Raw genomic sequence first — 20972 nt, 5'->3', positions numbered from 1 at the left:
AGAAAGTATATGTAAGAAAAATGTTAGGACAGAGGGAAAAAAAAGAAAAGAAACAAGGACAGAAGGAAGTAATTCTTTCTTGTTTATTTATTTTAAATATTCATTTTACAAATGTGGAAATTGAGTTTTACATTAAACAAATAATCTTCCAAGACCCAATCACATAGGTACAGGTGCGCAGGACACCAACTGGAGAGGCTAAGCAGCCTTGGCACTGGGACCATCCAGAGCTCACCCATGCAGCTGGTTGTATACAATGATTTAGATGGAAGAGCTACCCAAGCTTTAAAGGAATTCAGTGAAGATGGTGCATTGACAGCTCTTTATCAGTTTAAAACAGTGATCTCTCTCATGTTCAAAACAAAAGTGCCTTTTTATGTGAAGTCATGAAGACTTAATAGGCACAGAGAAAAACAGGGGCCCAAAGTAATGCACTCTAGTAAAGGACCAGATGAGGCAAAAATTAAGGCACTCTTGGAAAGAACATGTTACACACTTGATGTGACCACAGGACAGAGGAATATGGGGGGCCACCTCTGGATTCCATTTATTCAGGTCAGCATGCTTCTGTTGGCATGGAGATATTTGTAGGGAAGATCCCAAGATCTGTCTGAGGACAAACTTGTCCCATTATTGAGAAAGTGGGATCTACATGGGATCATCATCTAATGATGGATCCACTCACAGGTCTCAACAGAGGTTATGTGTTTGCCACCTTTTGTACAAAGGAAGCTGCTCATGAGGCTGTTAAACTGTATAATAATCATGAAATTTGTTCTGGAAAACACATTGGTGTCTGCTTCTCAGTTGCCAACAGGATTTTTGTGGGCTCTATTCCTAAGAGTAAAACCAAGGAACATATTCTTGAAGAATTTAACAAAGCAACAGAGAGTCTTACAGACATCATTTCATACCACCAACCAGATGACAAGGAAAAAAATAACAGAGGTTTTGGCTTTCTTGAATATGAAGATCTCAATATGGCTCCTCAGGCAAAACATAGATCAATGAGAGATGAAGTTAAGGTCTTGGAAAATTCTGGGACTCTTGAATGGGATGATCCTATAGAAGATCCTGATCCTGAGGTTATGGCAATGGTAAAAGTGCCATATTTGTATATTGACAATCTTGCCAATATAGTAACAGAAGAGATTTTAGAAAAGGCATTTAGTCAGTTTGGGAAACTAAAGTGAGTGAAGACACCAAAAGATTATGCTTTCATTCATTTTGATGAGTGAGATGTTCCTGTCAATGCTGTGAAAGAAATGAATGGCAAGGGCTTGAAGGGATAAAATATGGAATTGCTTTTGCTAAGCCAGCAGATCAGAAAAGGAAAGAAAGAAAAGCTCAGAGGCAAGTATCAAAGAATCAAATAGAAGAAGATGATGACTACTACTGTTAAGGTGCACCTCACATGCTGCTTCCAACAATAGGTCAAGGGTGTGGGTATAGATGGTTATGGATATGCTCCATATTATTTGTTGGGAACCACCCTGCCTGGTATCAGAAGCTGTAACCCCTGCCAAGCCTAAGGCTGAGGGAATGACCTTGGACCGTAAGCCAGCAAGGAGACAAAAGTTTATCTCCCTGGCAGGAGAGCCGCTTCTGCTCTTTTTACTTCATCCTGCCTGGCCCCCAGTGCTTGGTCGGTTAGCCAATGATGGGTAAGATTCCCCAAGGGGGGAATGACCTAAGACAGGCATGATCACATGGAAGGCCCCCAAGGAAGGACTTTGGGGGCTACAGCAAAAAGGGGTGATGGGCCATCACCCCTCGGCTTTGACATAGCCTGAGTCCTCATTGTCTGCGAGAAATCTCCTAATCTCTTGGCTGCCTTACTTTCCTTGCTCCACCTAAGTCTGAAACAATGACGGAAGGTAGTGCAGCCCTGTGCTGGAAAGGGCGGGTTCCCCGGGTGATCAGGCCTAAGAAAGAATATGTAAAATCCTGTGAAACCTGCTTTGTTTAGAATGTTCTCAATTAACTGATAAGGGTCCAAGCAAGAAGTAAGTTTGTTCCTCAAAGTTTTACAGCTCTTTAGCTATCTGATCCTGACTCAAAATAGGCCCTCAGACTTCTTTGTTATCTATTGTTTGATCACCTGAATTCCTGTGTAAACAAACCCAATAAAAGCCTGCTCAGGTGGGAGAATGAGATGCTCCCCACTAGAGAGAGTGGCATTCCATTCCTATTTCCCCACAGGACCTGGTTGTCTCTGTGTATGTTTTTCTCATGTTTTGACAAGCCATGCGCAGCATTCCGCGGTCACTGCAGGCCAGTGGTCATGTCAATTATTATGGATATTAATATTATTATGGTCATTATGACTATAATTACTATAACTATGACGGTGGATATGAAGATCCATAGCATGCTTACAAAGATTTTCAAGTTGGAGATATAGGAAGGGTGGTAGAGTACAGGGTGCTGCTCCATCCAGAGGTCATAAGACTGCCCCTCCCGGTGGAAGAGCCACTTGGTTATTCACAGAGGCATTCACGGTGGCAGAGGAGGTGCCCAGTAATGCAGAGGCCCCAAGCAGGCAAAAGGTGTCAAGGCCATTCCTGACCAGTTACAACGAAGACTGACTTGCTATGTCAGCAGAAGCTTGTGGTAATGGTAAGGAAATCAAGCAACCTTGAATATCTTGGCTGTGTAGAAGCATATTCTATTTGCAGAAGACCTTCCTGTGAAAATCATGGAATCAAGTATAGAACACTAAACTAATGCTCAGACTTTGATATGAATTTCTTTAACAATTTTCTTTGCAGTGCAATTCATTAAACTAAAGCTATTTATTCTCTTTTCCAAATGTGTTCCAACAGAAAGTCTTCATAACTTCTAGCATGGTACCTTAATATAAAATAAAGTCTTCTCTTAAAAAAAAAAAAAACCTCATAGGTACAGAGTCTGAAATTACAACCCATGTCATCTGATTTTCTCTTTTTTTTCCTGACTTTTGCTGCTCTAAAGAACTCTTTGATAAGGAAAACCATTAAACTGAGCATTAAGAATGAGGAGTTAATATTTTAAACAGTCATGGGAGAAAGAACAGTTTTGAAAGAATAAAGAACATTTGCAAATAAATGAAGGGTTGAGTGTGGCTAAAGTTCAGGGTAGAGTCTGAAACTTGCAGAAAAGTGAACAGGGTGAAAAAAATGTTTAAATGATGATTGGTCTTTAAAACCATTCCAAGTATGAATTTCATGCCTAATTCTGGATAAGTCAAGAGAAAATATTAAACAAATATATGTGTTAGGAAAATAATTCCAGCAGCATTAATGAGAAATAAGTAGACTAGGAAAGAAGCAGAAGACCTCTGAGACCAATCTTCTCTTGTTTTGAGTAAAGATTAACATTAAAATGGTAATAAATTCACAACTATCAACAATGGAATCTAAAAAACAAATTAAGCAAACAAGCAGGATAGGCAATCATTTGGAGCAGGGGTCTCCACCCCCAGGGGCCTCAGACTAGTACTGTGGTCTGTTAGGAACCTGGCTTCACAGCAGGATGTGAGCTTGAATGTAATGAACTTGAATCATGTTGAAACCATCCCCATCACCCTGGTCCATGGAATAATTGTCTCCACAAACAAGTCCCTGGTGCCAAAAAGGTTTGGGACCACTAATTTGGAGGGTTATCATCTTGGAGGGGAAAGGAAGAGAATAGGGGAAAAGGTACAGGGATTAAGAAGTACAAATTGGGAATAAGAATAATAATTGGTATGTGCAAAAAAGACAGGGGGAAGTTAAGAATAGTATAGGAAGTGGAGGAACAAAAAAAACTTACATGTATGACCCATGGACATGAACTAAGGGGGGAGAATGCTGGTGGGAGGTGGGGTACAGGGCAGAAAGGAATAAAGAGGAGAAAAAAAATGGGACAGCTGTAATAGCATAATCAATAAAATATACTTAAAAATAAGCCCTGGTTGGCATAGCTCAGTGGATTGAGCGTGGGCTGCAAACCAGGCATCACAGGTTTGATTCTCAGTCAGGGCACATACCTGGGTTGTAGGCCTTAGCCCCCAGCAACCGCACATTGATGTTTCTCTCTCTCAATCTCTCTCTCTCTCTCTCTCTCTCTCTCTCTCTCTCTCTCTCTCACTCTCTCTCTCTCTCTCTCTCTCACTCTCTCTCTCTTTGCCTCCCTTCCCTCTCTAAAAATAAATAAATAAAATCTTTAAAAAATATATACTTAAAAATAAAACAATAAAAAAATGAAGTACAAATTGGTAGGTACAAAATAGATTGCAGGATGTTAAGAACAGTAGAGGAATTGGAGTAACCAAAGATCTTAACCCTATTTTTACATGTATAATGCACACCCATGTTTTTGGCCCAAACTTTCAGGAAAAAAAATCATTCATTTAAATTTTAAAATTTGGTTATTTATTTATTTATATTTAGATACTCATTTTTTGTATTAAAAATGAATTTTAGCATTTATTTTTGAACATATTATGGTACAAGAAATTTTATGTAAAAAATAATTACAAAACACAAGAACACATACAAGGTACAAGAAATGTATGGAATTAGTAGTACCCATGTCAACTGCAACTTCAATTTTCCTTTTAGCCAAGTGAATGGGAGAGGGGAAAATGGGACCAAGAGGTCATTTTTCAAAAGTTCACTTTTTTCTTATCAGAAGATGAAAATCAACAATTGAAGCCAAATAGATTCAGATGTATGGAATAAACAAGAGAAGCATTGCTCTGTTGAAGAAGAGTGGCAAGAATTTTCTGACTCAGTTGTTTAGTTCATAAAATTACATGTTTCATAACTCTACACTCTGCTAAATTTAACAATGGTTCTTCAATAAAGTTTAAACTTCTGCCTTGGACTTTAAGTATCTGTATTAATTATTTTCTCAACTTATCTAATTATTCTCCTTTCTCACTAGTAACCAATTGCCTACAGCCCAGAAAAGCTGGCTTGTAGGTGCAGAAAAAACACACACATGGAGAGAACAATTTCCTTAACTTCATATTTTTTAAAAAATGATAATTTCTTTTTTAACTTATTTTTATTTTAATCATTGTTCAAGTACAGTTTTCTCCTTTTTACTCCCATTCCAGCCCACCCATCCAACCCTCCCCACTTCTCTCCCATTACCACCCTCCCCTTAGTTTTTGTCCATATGTCCTTTAAATTTGTTCCTGTAAACCCTACCCATTCTCCCCTGAAATTCCCTCTCCTCTCCACTCTGGTCACTGTCAGTCTGTCCTCTATTTCAGTGTCTTTGGTTATATTTGCTTGTTTCTTTGTTTTGTTGTTTAGGTTCCTGTTAAAGGTGAGATAATAGGGTATTTGTCTTTCACTGCCTGGCTTGTTTCGCTTAGCATAATGCTTTCCAGCTCCATCCACGCTGTTGCAAAGGGTAGGAGCTCCTTCTTTCTTTCTGCTGCATAGAATTCCATTGTGTAAATGTATCATAGTTTTTTGATCCATTCATTTACTGATGGAAATCTAGGTTGCTTCCAGCACCTAGCTATTGTAAATTGTGCTGCTATGAACATTGGGATGCATAGGTTCTTTTGTATTGGTGTTTTAGTGTTCTTAGGATAGAGTCCCAGCAGTGGAATTACTGGGTCAAAAGGCAGATACATTTTTAGTTTTCTGAGGAAGTTCCACACTGCTTTCCATAGTGGTTGTACCAGTCTGCAGTCCCACCAACAGTGCACTAGGGATCCCTTTTCTCCGCAACCTCTCCAACACTTGTTGTTTGTTGCTTTGTTTATGATGGCCATTCTGACTGGTGTGGAGTGGTATCTCATTGTGGTTTTAATTTGCATCTCTCTGATAGCTAGTGATATTGAACATCGTTTCATGTGTCTTTGGATTTTCTGTATGTCCTCCTTGGAGAAGTGTCTGTTCAAGTCCTTTGCCCATTTTTTAATTGTGTTCCTCGTCTTCTTAGAGTTGAGTCATGTAAGTTCTTTATATATTTTGGAAATTAAACACTTGTCTGAGGTATCATTGGCAAATATGTTTTCCCATATAATTGGTTCTCTTTTTGTTTTGATACTGCTTTCTTTAGCTGTGCAGAAGCTTTTTATTTTGATGAGGTCCCATTTGTTTATTCTTTCCTTTATGTCCTTGCTCTAGGAGACATGTCAGTAAAAGAGATTCTGTGTGAAATATCTGAGATTTTCCTACCTACGTTCTCTTCTAGGACTTTAATGGTGTCATGGTTTATATTTAAGTCTTTTATCCACCTTGAATTCATTTTTGTATATGGTGTAAGTTGGTGCTCAAGTTTCATTTTTTGCACATAGCTGTCCAGTTCTCCCAACACTATTTGTTGAAGAGACTATTTTTATTCCATTTTATGTTGCTGCTTCCTTTGTCAAATATTAATTGACCATAGAGACTTGGGTTTATTTCTGGGTTCTCTGTTCTGTTCCATTGGTCCATGTGCCTGTTTTTATGCCAGTACCAGGCTGTTTTGATTACAGTGGCCTTGTAGTATAGTTTAGTGTCAGGTATTGTGATCCCTCCTACTTTACTCTTCTTTCTCAAAAATTGCAGCAGCTATTCGGGGTCGTTTATAATTCCATATAAATTTTTGAAGTGTTTGTTCTATGTCTGTGAAATATGCCATTGGTACTTTAATAGGAATTGCATTGAATGTGTAAATTGCTTTGGATAGCATGGACATTTTGATGATATTAATTCTTCCAATCCATGAACACGGTATATGTTTCCATTTGTTTGTGTCTTCCTTGATTTCTTTCTTTGGTGTTGTGTAGTTTTCTGAATACAGGTCTTTTACCTCTTTGGTTAGGTTTATTCCTAGGTATTTTATTTTTCTTTTTGCTATTTCAAATGGGATTTTTTCCTTGATTTCTGCTTCTGCAGCTTCATTGTTGGTGTACAGAAATGCCTTTGATTTCTGGATATTGACTTTGTATCCCGCTGTTTTGCCAAATTCATTCATTAGGTCAAGCAGGTTTTTGGTGGAGTCTATGGGATTTTCTTTGTACACTATCATGTCATCTGCAAACAGTGACAGTTTTGTTTCCTCCTTTCCGATTTGGATGCCTTTTATTTCTTTTTCTTGTCTGATCACTCTGGCTAAAACTTCCAGTACTATATTGAATAGAAGTGGTGATGAAAGTGGACAGCCTTGTCTTGTTCTTGATCTTAGTGGAAAAGATTTTAGTTTTTGCCCACTGAGTATGATGTTGGCTGTAGGTTTCTCATATATGGCCTTTATTATGTTGAGGAATGCTCCCTCTATTCCCACTTTGCTGAGTGTTTTTATCATAAATGGATGCTGTACCGTATCAAATGCTTTTTCTGCATCTATTGATATAATCATGTGGTTTTTGTCTTTGCTTTTGTTTATGTGATGTATTACATTTACTGATTTGAGAATATTGTACCATCCTTGCATCCCTGAAATGAATCCCACTTTGTAATGTTGTATGATCTTTTTAATGTATTGTTGGATGCAGTTTGCCAGTATTTTGTTGAGGATTTTAATGTCAATGTTCATCAGCTATATTGGCCTGAAGTTTTCTCTCTTTGTTGTGTCTTTATCTGGTTTTGGAATTAGGATGATGTTGGCCTCATAAAAAGAGTTTGGGAGTCTTTCATCTTTTTGGATTTTTTGAAATGGTCTGTGAAGGATAGGGGTTAGCTCTTCCTTAAATACTTTGTAGAATTCTCCTGTGAAACCATCTGGTCCAGGGCTTTTGTGTGTTGGGAGTTTTTTGATTACTGCTTCGATTTTTTTTGCTGTTGTTGGTTTGTTCAGGCTTTCTGCTTCTTTTTCATTGAGTTTTGGAAGATTAATTTTTCTAGAATTGTGTCCATTTCATCTAAATTTTCAAATTTCTTGGCATACAGTTCTTTGTAGTAATTTCTTACAATGCTTTGTATTTCTGTGGTATCTGTTGTAATCTCTCCTTTCATTTCTGATTGTGTTTATTCGGGTTTTCTCTCTTTTTTTCTTGATGAGTCTGCTTAAAGGCTTGTGGATTTTGTTTATTGTTTCAAAGAACCAGCTCTTGGATTCATTGATCCTTAGAATTGTACTTTTAGTCTCCATGTCATTTAATTCTGCTCTGATCTTGGTTATTTCCTTCCTTCTGCTTGCTCTGGGCTGCCTTTGTTGTTGTTCCTCGAGTTCTTGTAGACATAGGGTTAGGTTGTTTGTTTGGAATGTTTCTAACCTTTTTAGATGAGCCTGTATCGCTATGAACTTCCCTCTCAGGACTGCCTTGGCTGTTTCCCATAAGTTTTGGGTTGTTGTGAGTTCGTTTTCATTTGTTTCCAGAAACCTTTCGATTTCCTCCCTACTATCTTTCTTGACTCATTCATTGTTTAATAGCATGCTATTTAATCTTCATGATTTTGAGTGTTTTGGGTTTTTTCCTTCGGGTTGGTTTCTAGCTTCAGTCATTTATGATCCAAGAAATGCTTGGTATGATTTCAATTTTCTTAAAATTGTTGAGGCTTGTTTTGTGTCCTCTCATGTGGTCTGTCTTTGAAAATGTTCCATGTACATTTGAAAAGAATATGTATTTAGCTTCTTTGGGATGGAGGGTTCTGTATATAACAGTAAAGCCCATTTCATCTAGGGTATTGTTCAATGCCACAATATCTTTGTTGATATTTTGTTGGGAAAATCTGTCCATTTTTGATAGTGGGGTGTTAAAATCCCCCACTATAATTGTGTTGCTATCCATATCTTTCTTGAAGTCCTCTAAGATTTTCTTTATGTATTTGGGTGCTCCTATGTTGGGTGCATATCTGTTTACAATATTTATGTCTTCTTGGTGGATTCTTCCCTTGAGTATTATGAAATGACCTTCTGGATCTCTCTTTATGGCCCTTTTTTTGAAGTCTATTTTGTCTGATATGAGTATTGCTACCCCGGCTTTTTTTTTTCCTGTCCATTTGCTTGGAAACTTTGTTTCCAGCCCTTCACTTTCAGCCTGTGCAGGGCTTTTATTCTGAGGTGGATCTCTTGTAGACAGCATATGTGTGGGTCATGTTCTCTTATCCAATCAGCTATTCTATGTCTTTTGATTGGAGCATTTAATCCATTTACGTTTAAGGTTATTATTGATAGGTACTTATTCATTGTCTTTTATGTACGTGTGTTCCTTTCTCTCTCTTTCTTTTCCTTTCTTTCCTTAAAGCAGTCTCTTTAGCATCTCTTGCAGAGCTGGCTTGGTGGAGGTGTATTCTTTTAGACTTCTTTTGCCTGGGAAGCTTCTTATTTGGCCTTCTGTGTTGATTGAGAGCCTTAGTGGGTAAAGTAGCCTTGGTTGCAGACCTCTGGTCCTCATTACTTGGAATGTTTCTTGCCATTCTCTTCTGGCTTGGAGGGTTTCCAATGAGAAATCATCTATTAGCCTTATTGGGGCTCTGTTGTATGTTACTTCCTGTTTTTCCCTTGCGGCCTTTAGTATTCTCTCTTTGTCTTGAAATTTTGCCATTTTAATTATGATGTGTCTTGAGGTAGGCCTCTTTGGGTTCCTCTTGATTGGGACTCTCTGTGTTTCCTGGATTTGTGTGACTTTTTTTCTCATCAAATTAGGGAAGTTTTCCATCATTACTTTTTCAAGTAGGTTTTCTATCCCTTGCTCTTCTTCTTCTCCTTCAGGTATCCCTATTATACAGATATCATTATGTTTCATATTGTCTTGCATTTCTCTTAATCCGTCTTCATTCTTTCTGAGCCTCTTTTCCTTTTCTTGCTCTTTCTGGGTGTTTTCTTCTACTTTGTCCTCTAGCTCGCTGATCCAATCTTCTGCTTCATCGATCCTGCTTTTCATTCCTTCTACTGTGTTCTTCAGTTCAGAAATTGTATTCTTCATTTCCTCTTGGCCCTTGTTGATAGTTTCTATTTCCTTTTTCATGTTGATGTAGTTTTCAGTGAGTTCATTGTAGCTTCCCTGTAGTTTCTGGTAGCTCATTGAGCTTCCTGACAATCATTGCTTTGAACTCACTATCTGATAGTTGAATTGCCTCTAGTTCATTTAGCATTTTTCTGAGGCTTCCTCGTTTCCTTTCATTTGGGGATTGTTTCTTTGTCTTCCCATTTTTTGTGAGACTCTTCTTGTTAGCCTAAGTTTCTTAAATTGATTTTTTCTGGCTCCCTGAGTTTGTAGTGTGAACTTCTGTAGTAAAATAGCAGTGAGTTTCAGTGGTGTAGTTTCCTTGATCTCCCAGGCTCACTGGTCTGGGGCTGCCATTTAAGTTGGCTTTATGTTTGCCTTTGGGTTTTGATTGTTGTTGAGTCTTTCTTTGGTGGTTCTTTCCCACCAGCTGGTTAAATGAGGGTCACTCTGTCCACCACCTCTTGTATTTTGTTGTGCTGGTGAGAGCAGGTTGTTGAAGCTGATTCTTCTGTGTGTAAAAGGTTTTAAGGATTCTCTCTTGCTCTTGTTCAGTTGTTTGTATTGGGTACTGTCTCTACTGTTTAGTTGTATTTCCAGATAGGTTCTGGATTGAGGTTTGTGTGGTTACCACTCTCTCCTTCATCTTCTTCTGTTGTTATCTTTTAATGGTTCCTTTGTTGTTGGGTTTCCTCTTCCAGTGGGTATCCTGGTGTTCACCACTTCCACCTACTCTTTTTTGTGATCAGTTGGAAGGGGAAGGCAAAATGGTTTAAGACAGCAAGATAGTATTCTATGATATTTACAGTAGCAGCCAGTAGAGAATAGATGGGAGATCCTTTGACTATGGGTAGTGTTAACCATGATCTTCCCCCCAGCTAGCTGATTTTTAGAGAGGATGGAAAGAAGATAAGACTCTTGTTGGGGAAGGAAGGATTGTGAGTTAGATCTAGAAAGCAGTGAGGTTGTGGGAGGTCAGATTCTAAGGTAAGGTGAGAGTAAAGGATAGTAAATAGGTGTAGTGTGTGAGAGAATAGAGTTAACCACTACAGTAATAGAGTTCAGGAAACTTTGAAATGGGCTAAGATCTGTGGTGGGGTGTTGTGAAGTAATTACAATTGCATGAAACAGCAATTATTTACAATAATATTAGGTCAACAATCATATGACAGAATCTATGAGATCTAGATAACAAGAATAGAGAGTACAGAACCTCGAGTAATGTGCTAATGGGACACAGGTGAGTTAAAGAACAGTAGATTAGCAATACACTATGAAAGAGATATCAGGGAAAAGCTGTCAGGTCATACAATATAACCAGCCTAGCAAAGCAGACTATACAAAAAGAAGAAGGATAAAAAATACTATTAAAAATATGTTAGAATACTGGAAAAATAATAATAATACAAATATGTAATAACTTGCAGGTTCTTTGTAATAGCAGCGTGAAATTTGTTTCAGTGTCCCAGCTGTTGTGATGCCCCTTCTTTGAGTGCAACTTTGGTCTTTTCACAGATCCAAGATTTTGTCTGACTTTTAGGTATTTAAAAAAAAATAAAAATAAAAAGGGCAGACAAAGGAAGGAAGAAGAGATAAAATTGGAGGAAAGAAAGGAGGAAGGAATAAAACAAGAAAGTTAGAAAGAGAGGAAAAAGAAATTAAAAGAGAATAAAAATTAAAAAATTAAGAATTGTTAAAAAATAGAATCAAATTAAAAAGTCTCTTGGTTTCAAAGTGGCCAAACCAGCTTTTCTGCTCTTGCTGGCTGCGGCAGACTGAGGGGTGATTGGTATGGCTTTTCTTCCTTGGTCAGCAGCGCGCACTGTCTGGGAAGCTACCGTGGCTCCTCAGCCCTGCGCCCTGGATGTGGGAATCCGGCCTTTCCCCAGGGTTACTGCTGGGTACTGGGGTGCGGGGATGCTCTCCCCGTGTGCCCGGGCCTGTGTGCCTCTGGCTGGGTGGCAGGGAGGCTGGAGCGATTGATCACTTTAGGAGAATTCTCCAAACAGTATCTGTCTATTCACTCCTTCCTCAATAATTTCCTCCTGTTCAAGCCTGCCGCTCCACACAGTGGCCTTCTCCCGCAGCCAAACTCTCCAGCCAGACCCTTGACTGTGGGGATCAGGGCCCACTGTGCGACCCAGCCCCTTTGGTGTCCACAGCCTCCAAAGGTGCTCACAGCCCTTGTGTGTTTGCTAGCACCTGGATTCCTCCCAGTGCCGCTAAGCCCTTGTTTGGCTGGGGAGGGAGCAGTTGTCCTGGCTCTCTCCCAAGGACTCTGTGGCAAACCCAGAAGCTGGCCCTGGGCCTGGGGCTGCAGCCCCCAGACCACACGCTGGTTCCCGGGACCCTACCTTGTTGCAGCACTCTTCTTAGGGTCTGGTTTTTCAGTTCCACCACAACCCTTGGTCCCCTATTTTCACATATGCTGAAGTATGTTGGTTGCTTGCTTCTCTACTCCATAGATCAGTCAGGATTTTCTCCCCTGAGCAGAGGGAAGCCAAATCTGCTCCTTCCTACTCTGACGCCATCTTAGATCCAAAATCCTAATTTCTTTAACTTAATGAAATTTAAGGCATTTTACAAAAAGTCTGTGTGTGGTTAATATTAATTATATGAAGCCTTAGTGACTATAAATATATAAATTCACTATAAATATATAAAACAATGTTGCAGGCATTCTTTTTTGTGTGTGTTTCTTTTGCCTCCTAGAATTTATTCTTAATATTCCTTCCCCAAAATCTCCAGTTTTGTTTAGACAGCTGCTCTTCATGAATTGGCTGTAAGGCAAAGAGAACGTCTACTTGATCTCCAGACAAAGTGTAAACTGTATTGGTCTAAAGGCAGTCTTATTCCACTTGCCTACTCTTGGTTCACAAAAAGCATGAGACCTAGTTTTCATCCATGACATGTCTGAGGAAAAACTTTGCTGAGGTAGAGAGGATATTGAGATTTTTTTTTTTACTACTAAGAAATGTACAACAAGTGATGTATTCTTTTCTTTTTCTGGGCATTATTGTATAAGAAAATGCTAAAGCCATGTTGCCATCAGCCAAAAGAAGAAAGCAGATGGGAAAGACTGAATGAAATCATTTATTTACACTATTGTTGAATTTCTTAATTAGAAAACATATATCCCATCTTATCTCTGGATATCTATTGTGTGAGATAATATATTTATCTGTTGTTTAAACAAGTTTCAGTAAAGTTTTCATTTCTTGAATCAAAGATTACCCCAAGTGATACAGATGAGATAATTATTATTTAGCTGAGAGTTAAAGAATTTTCCTTAAACATAAATTTTCCATGTTTGCTTGACTTTCTCAAACAAAGTATTTCATTACATGAAGAAAGTTTGCATTATTATTGTGTATGCAGTGCATAGCGACTTAAAAAAAAAGTGTAGGACTGTATTCATTTCCTTGCACTGGTTCTTCTGTCCATGCACTTGGTGTTGGCACAACCTTAACACAACAAATAGGTTATTCGAAGTTTGATTGTATTATTTGACTGTATTAAATGTTATAAGCAAACATTTGTTTATAAAGTTCTTTTGAAAAAATATCTTGGTTATATATTAAGTAGAAATATATGGACTGAATTTTCCATAAATTAGTGTTTAAGCTAATAAAAATGAACAAAAAAGAGATACCCCTCAAATTGCTGAAGATTTCCCCAGTCTTTTTCTTATCTCAGTCAATTCACTATTAAAATTTAAAGCAGAGTTATAAATGGCTAAAATCATGGCCACAAATGTTTATAAAAGATCTTTCCAAGTTGTACCATATAAAGTAAACAAACTTATGATGTCCCTCTGACTCATACATTTGGAATGTAACTTTTTGGAAATGCCTTTTATAAAAAGAAAGACTAATTGTTTTAACTTTTAAATGTTAAAGAACATGTCTTATTTTTCTTGGAACACATTCCAGTGGAACAATAGCTAGAGATAATATATTACTCTCAGGATATCCTGCCAGTTGGCATTTTGCAGTTCATAACCCATACACAACAGGAGGTGATAACCATCCTTACTACTGCCAGAGACATTTTTCTCTTTTCTTTGCTATAATTTTAAAATATTTTATTAAAACCATTTTCTACTTCTTATTGTTGAAGGTATATTCAAAATAACTCACCCCTAGGTTTCTTACCTAGGATTTTTAAAAATACTTGATATTTTTAGTGATTAACTATAAAACATCAAAATTTCACTTATTAACTTATTAAATCACTTAACTTTAATTTGTTAAGTACATATGACAGGTAGTGGACTCCTACAGAATGCATAATGTGAAGGCAGGCAGACACTGTGTCTACTCTGCATGTTTTTCTTTAGGAAAACAGAAAATAACAAATAATAACCCAAAATATGCCTAGGGCTATAATATGGAAAGTACAAAGTCCAATATAATCATAGAACAGGAACATCAAGCTAGTTTAAAAGGGGCAAGGAAGCCTTCTCAGAGAAAATGATCTCTAAACATGCCTTCAAACTAGAGGCTGTAATACTAATTTAGAAAATCAAGAACAGAATGGGAACTATAAAAATGCATTGCACATAAAACATACAAGTATTGTTTCATGAAACATTTCTTCAAAGCTACTAGTTTAAAGGATGAATGAAGATAAGGTAAAAAAAAATGAGGAATTAGAATTCTCCTGGCAGGACAAGAATTTTTCTGGCAGGGAAAAGTATGTGCATGTGCCTAAGGGTATGAAAGTTCATGTAATTCTAGAAGCTGAAAGTTTACAAAAGCTGGAAAAGTTGATGGGATCATGGGTGTGAGAAGAAAGTAGGGTTGGGAGTCAATGGTTGTGTGAAACACCAGCAATGAGCCTGAATTCAGGGTAGAAAACAGTTATCAGGAATCTTTATAAGCCATGCCATGAAGTTGGGTATTATTTTTAAGACTGATAGTTAGCTGCTAATTGGTTTTAACCGGGAGGATATGATCATGATTGCAGGTTGGAGAATAGTTTTGATCACGTTGTACAAATAACAGAGGGGAAAATCAATACTGGAGGCAGATGGCTTGCAATAATTCAGACGATCTAGTCAGGCAGAGTGATTTGGAGCATATAGAAAAGTGGGTGGATGTGAATGCCCGGTGGAAAGTAAAGGTAAAGACTGGGGGCTGTGGGAAAGGAAGGGAAATAAATGCAGGTGCCCGGAATGCCTGTCCAATTGCAGGCAGGAGGAATCAGGTGTGTGGTGTCGATTATGAGACAGGAAGCACTGAGAAAGAAATGTGTTTGGTGGGTAAGGAGGAAGACAGTTTTCAGTTTGGGACATACTGATTGTGAGATCTGTTTATTCTCAAACCATTTACAGTAAAGAAGCCTCAAAAGGATTTTGTTAAAGGTCAGTTCATGGTAAGACAGATGCAGCTCTCCGGTACATTTTCCAGGTGAGAGGCTAAACTTTCCAGTTTCTATGCATTTCAAGATAGGTTCTGCCACCTTGGCTTTCTTATCATAGTTCAAATAAAATAGTAAGTGAGCTTAATATATTAGTCTTTGAACTGTAGATTTTTATTCAAATAAAATGCATTTTTCCATAAAAAATTTAAAGTTAGTAACCACTATGCTAAAAACTGCTTAGCTAAAACAACCTTTTAATATGACATAGCCAATGACCAAATGGATGGTAATTTTAAGTTTAAATGTTTTTACTTGGATATGTGAAATGAAGATCATATATTGTTCACACTGATTCATGTGTTTTTTAAAAAGAAACTTAACTGTATAGCAATATAAGATTTTCACTTAAAATTAAATGGAGTTATATTTTGTTGTGAATATGAATATTTTTTTTCACATCCACAAAATTTATACTCACACCACATTATAACAAAGAGGTTTTTATCTTAACAATTATAACTTTCTGATGGGTGAGCACTCACAATGTAGCAGAATTAAAAGTCACAAATAGAAATTCTGCCCCTATCTCTAGCAATTCACTGGGAAATGCTCATGGAATTTATTATTAAATTAATGTCCCTTTCTTCAATTTGGGCTACATATACATACTATCTTCATACCAGTTAATTATGTAAAAAAACATGCTACTCAATTCAATAATATGTACTGATCAATTGTCAGATGATCACCGTGAGCACGTCACCTCATACCACGTCTTCTCCTTTGATAGTGTTGGCGTTCCTGTTCGCAGGATAAAGCACTCTCTGAGAAAGTGGACGGCCCAAGGAAAATGTTCCTGTGAGCCACTCTCATTCTTTTTTAAAGATACAATTAGATTAAAACAAAACAAATTAACAATGAGTTAAAACCTGCAGAATGTGAAATAAAATAGTTTGAACTGGGCATAGAATTTAGGGAGTATGAGTGAGATGAATGCATCCTAGGTCCTGTTTGCATATTATGTCTGTGCAGCTTGTCCACTGTATGTACACACTTCATATATTGTCCCAGTGTCTGAGGTTTTTTGTGATGAATTTTTTTTCTCCTCTTAAAAAGCAGGATTCTTGAAAATCAAAAGTTTTCCTTTCAATGCAATGGCTACTGCTATAACTTTCTTCAGCTCTTTTGAAAGGTTAAAGAATCAACTCTCCTGTGACTCTGCATTCTGGGCAACAAAGGTTTCTAAGTATGTGTGGGAGGAAAGTTCAAGGATAACCTGGGAAACAGCCCTCAGTTTCCTCCCGTCACAGGAGCAAGGCCACAGCAGGCACCACCAGTATTTGTAGCAAATGTAGGGGAAATGAGTTGTCACTATTTATCAGAAACCTTAACAATGCCAATGGCCTCTTACCCAGTGATTTTCTTAAGTAGAAAAGTTTATTGTAGCATCACTTATAATTTTAAAAGCTTACTTTAGAAAACTAAATGTCCAAAACAGAGACTAAATAAATTTTAGCAGAAATTCTTCATAGTAACTATAAAGACATTAAAATGTTATATATTTACAAAAGCAACATTTTGTGATTTACAAAAAGTTTATATTGACATACAAACACTTATGAAGCAAAGCAAAATAAGCAAGATTTATCATTGGAAATAGTTTTTCCTGCATAAAAACATGTATCAAGAGATTTAAAATGATAACAATATAGTATTGACTTAAAGGAATTTACCACAATATTCACAGCATTCATTTCTGAAAGATAATATCACAAATAAATTTACTTTTCTTCTATTGCAGTTTAAACATATTTTAAAGAAAAATTGATTGTTTAATAATAGAAAACATAAACTTTTAACAATTGTTTTCTTCTGGAAATTTATGCTCCATATTATTGAAACGGGGTATAACTGAGGGGCTCCCAAAGCTTCCACAAACTTTGGTTGGGGATGAGGGAGAGTGGATGATACGATTAAGGTACATTGCATTTCTGTGACAAAGTGATAGCCAGTTTAATAGCTGTGTTAAGACTTGTGCCATGGGGTAAGGTGGGCATGACTTTTAGACTGTACCCTGGCTGATTCCTGACCTAGCCAGGGGAGGTGGTTCCTCTGGATCACTGAGTCACTCTTGTCCTGACTGGGGATGGCAGCAGAGAGAATGTAAACTATACAGAAAACTGGCAAATGTAGTTCATAGTGAGAATAGTTGGAGATGAGGCCACACAGGAGGCTCCAGGTCAGGACTGAAACGAAGGGCAGGTAGCTTGTAGGGAAGGAGGAAGCCATGCTGCTGATAGTGAGATAAGAACCATGCTGGTAGAGTGAGTATAGAAGAGAAAGAGCTATGATCTAGCAGTTAGGTAATTTGTAGTGAAGCTGATCCACTGTGAGAAGGGAGAAGTTAGCAAGCAGCTATGTAGTATGTAGTCAGGATCCTGCCACGAGGTCTGGTATAGTATGGAAGGAGACATTCTGCTACTCTAATCACGCTCCATCTAGCTGACTCAGAAGCCATCAGGGACTCTTCCTTGAAAGACACTGACCTACTGCCTTACATACCTGGACTCTATCTGGACTCTTGGGACTTGTGCCTTTCCTGGACTTCACCATGATCCAATGTAACGTGACACATGCTTTCCTGGACTATTACCTGGAAGATGATGACAATGTACTCCAGATCCTGAAAGAGGGAGTTGCTGCGTGAGGATGGCAACCTTGCTACCTACCACAGGGACTGGAGAACTGTTTGTGCAGCTGGCTTAATTCAGATAAGGAATGCAGAAGTTCTGGTTTGGAGATTTGGGGTTTACAGCCTGGTGGGGAGCAAGGGACTTGCTGGGTCTTGTGGGAGAACAAAGCTCTGAGCAGAAGTGCTCCCAGTGCCCCTAAGGTTCAAATATTGTAAATAAAAACATTTTTCTTCTAATATTGATTGTTGGGTCATGGGCCAAGGTACCATGTGAATGGGCCCCTTCCTGCTTGGTTAAATTATTACCCCAAGTCCATCCATAAAAGACATTTAAGCAAAGAATCTTTCTAGACTCTGACAAACTTAAAACTATTGACCTATATTTTCAAACAAACTAAGAAAACTTTATGTTAAATGTATCTCCATTTATTGACAGAACTTTTATTTTTATCAGTAACAAGATGTCTGTCTTCTTACTGTTGTTACCATTGTTACTATCAACTTGTATTTTATTCTACCATGATAGGAAAAAATTCTTCGCAATAGTAAAATTTATTGCAGTAATATAATTATAATTCATTTTCTTTCTTAAAAATTAACTATAAAATACTGAGTACTTAATAGATAGACTTTTAAAAGCTAGGTCCAAATGGCACAATAATAAATATTTCCATATTTGGGTCCAAGGTTTGGACATCCAACTCAATGTGTTAGGATGGCGGTAAGATAAAAAGGCACAAAGCAGTGCTGAAAAATATTCATCCATTCATTTAATGTCCTAGATGTTACCTTTCTCCCACGGTGGAGCAGTATATGATCTCTCTTGCTTCCATGCTCTTTTTATTAGCATGAAACCTGCTTTGCAGCTCCCAACACTGCAATGCAATCAGACATATAGGGTAATTCGCTGTTTCAATGCTTCTTCCTTTAGTCTAGTTCAGAATACAAATGCAGACCATATTGCTTTCCCAGAGGCAAGCTAGGGAAATCTTTTTCTTTCTATAGTAGAGCCAGAGAATAAACATTTTAAGATTAAAATCCATTCATCTGTAAACAGAAATGTCAAAGCAGACATTTACTAAAGAAAAAATAAGCAGAGATGATCATTTCATAGCCTTCAGTAGATTGAAACCAGTTAAACAGCAAATACCTCCTTAGGCATACCATTTTCTCCTTCTGATAATGGGTGCTGATCTTTGTTCTGCAGTTGTCCTAATTGCTTTGCTTTTACATTTATGAACTCCCATTTCATTATTCATCAGCCACATGTGGGTGAAAACATTTGGTGAGGCACAATCATTTACAGGTACACTTTTATTAAAGAATAAAAGCTTCTGGGACTGTGGTCTTCAGAGGCAGTTAAACAATTTCATCCTTTTTCCCATCTTCTTTCAGCTGTATCCTTAACCTTCATAAACTTTCACAGAAAAGGAAAATTCACGATGTGCATAAAACAGAAATCCCCTGAGCTATTATTTAGTGTGTATGTATACTCCTGGGAATTTAGCATATTGATCTGGGCCCGTACCCCATGCCCTAAAAATTAGGAAGGGTGGAATCGAAAATGAAATGTGAAGTTTTTGCCTTGTTATCAAGTGCCTGAGTTACCTGATATCAAAAGTCATCTGAAACTACTTTCAGAAAGGGGAAGCAGCCCTGGCTGGCATAGTTCAGTGGATTGAGCGGGGGCTGTGAACCAAAGTGTCACGGGTTCGATTCCCAGTCAGGGTACATACCTGGGTTGCAGGCCATGAACCCCAGCAACCGCACATTGATGTTTCTCTCTCTCTCTCTATTTCCCTCCCTTCCCTCTCTAAAAATAAATAAGTAAAATTAAAAAAAAAGAAAGGGGAAGTAGAACAATTCTGTCTAGAGCTGTATGCTGTGTAAAAATCCCATTGAGAGTGATGGACTGCAAACCAAAGGGTCGCTGGTTTGATTCTCAGTCAGGGCACAAGCCTGGGTTGCAGGCCAGGTCCCCAGTAGGGCGTGTGTGAGAGGTAACCACACATTGATGTTTCTCTCCATCTCTTTCAACCTCCCTTCTCCTCTCTCTAAAACTAAATAAATAAAATTAATAAATTAAATGAATAAAAATGAATAAATAAATAAGTCATACTGAGCCAAGAGATCACAGTTAATTTCATTAAAGTAGTTGTCTATATACAATATTTGGAGAGAAAAATAATTTAGAACCCCAGTTCAATCTTCCACAAGAATAAATTATAGGTTTATCCAAAACTTAAGTGTGTTAATCTTAACCAAAATATACTAGAAGAAAATATTTTAATACACATTTATGATCTTCCAGAAAAACTTGTTTAAGACACAAAAAGTGAAATATTGCATGAAAATATTTGCGATATATAACAAGTTTTGCACACATATCCAAAAATATAGAAATATATAGGATATATCCTTTTAAAAACAATAATAAAATGAACATACTAATTGAAAACAGATAAATAGGTGAACATATGTGTCATTGAGATGAAATAACACATGGTATTTTAACTAAATTTTAATCCCTTAATATGTCAATCAGGATAAAGCTGTGAAGAAATGGTACTTCTATACTTCTATATTTTGCTGGGAGAGTGTCATTGGCATGGCCACAACAAAAGGTAACTTTACCCTGAAAAGGTAAAAAGCCACTCATTCATTATTATCTAGCCAAGAGAAATACCCAAGTAATCACACAAGAAAGCACATACATGTATATTCATCACATCTAGCTTACAATAGAAAAATATTGAAAAAAAAATGTTCATCAAAAAGAAGAATGGCAAAATAACTATTACATTCAAATTATGGAATATGATGCAGTGATTAAAAATTATGAATTATTTCACATATAACAGCATAGAAAGAACTGGGAGTTGTATTATTGACAAAAAAGCAAATTACTGAATGATGTGTTGGCTGACACAATTACATGAGAACATGTACAAAACAAGACAACTGAAGTAAGCCCTGGAGTTGCCCCAGATTGTGACCTTGAGAGTTACCAAGCAATAGCTATGAGAGAGAGAGAGACAGAGAGAGATCAACACTAGG

At 37.4% G+C, this 20972-nt stretch overlaps 1 pseudogene; it reads left to right on the top strand.

Moving 5' to 3' along the window:
* Nucleotides 1-237: 237 nt before the first annotated feature.
* Nucleotides 238-1402, top strand: LOC123813441 (annotated as a pseudogene).
* The last annotated feature ends 19570 nt before the right edge of the window (nucleotides 1403-20972 follow it).

The sequence above is a fragment of the Phyllostomus hastatus genome, unplaced genomic scaffold (assembly GCF_019186645.2).
Source record: "Phyllostomus hastatus isolate PE091 unplaced genomic scaffold, TTU_PhHast_1.1 phas_contig_152, whole genome shotgun sequence".
Taxonomy (NCBI): domain Eukaryota; kingdom Metazoa; phylum Chordata; class Mammalia; order Chiroptera; family Phyllostomidae; genus Phyllostomus; species Phyllostomus hastatus.
Note: the sequence above shows the minus strand (reverse complement) of the source record. Positions and strands in the feature narration are given on the sequence as shown.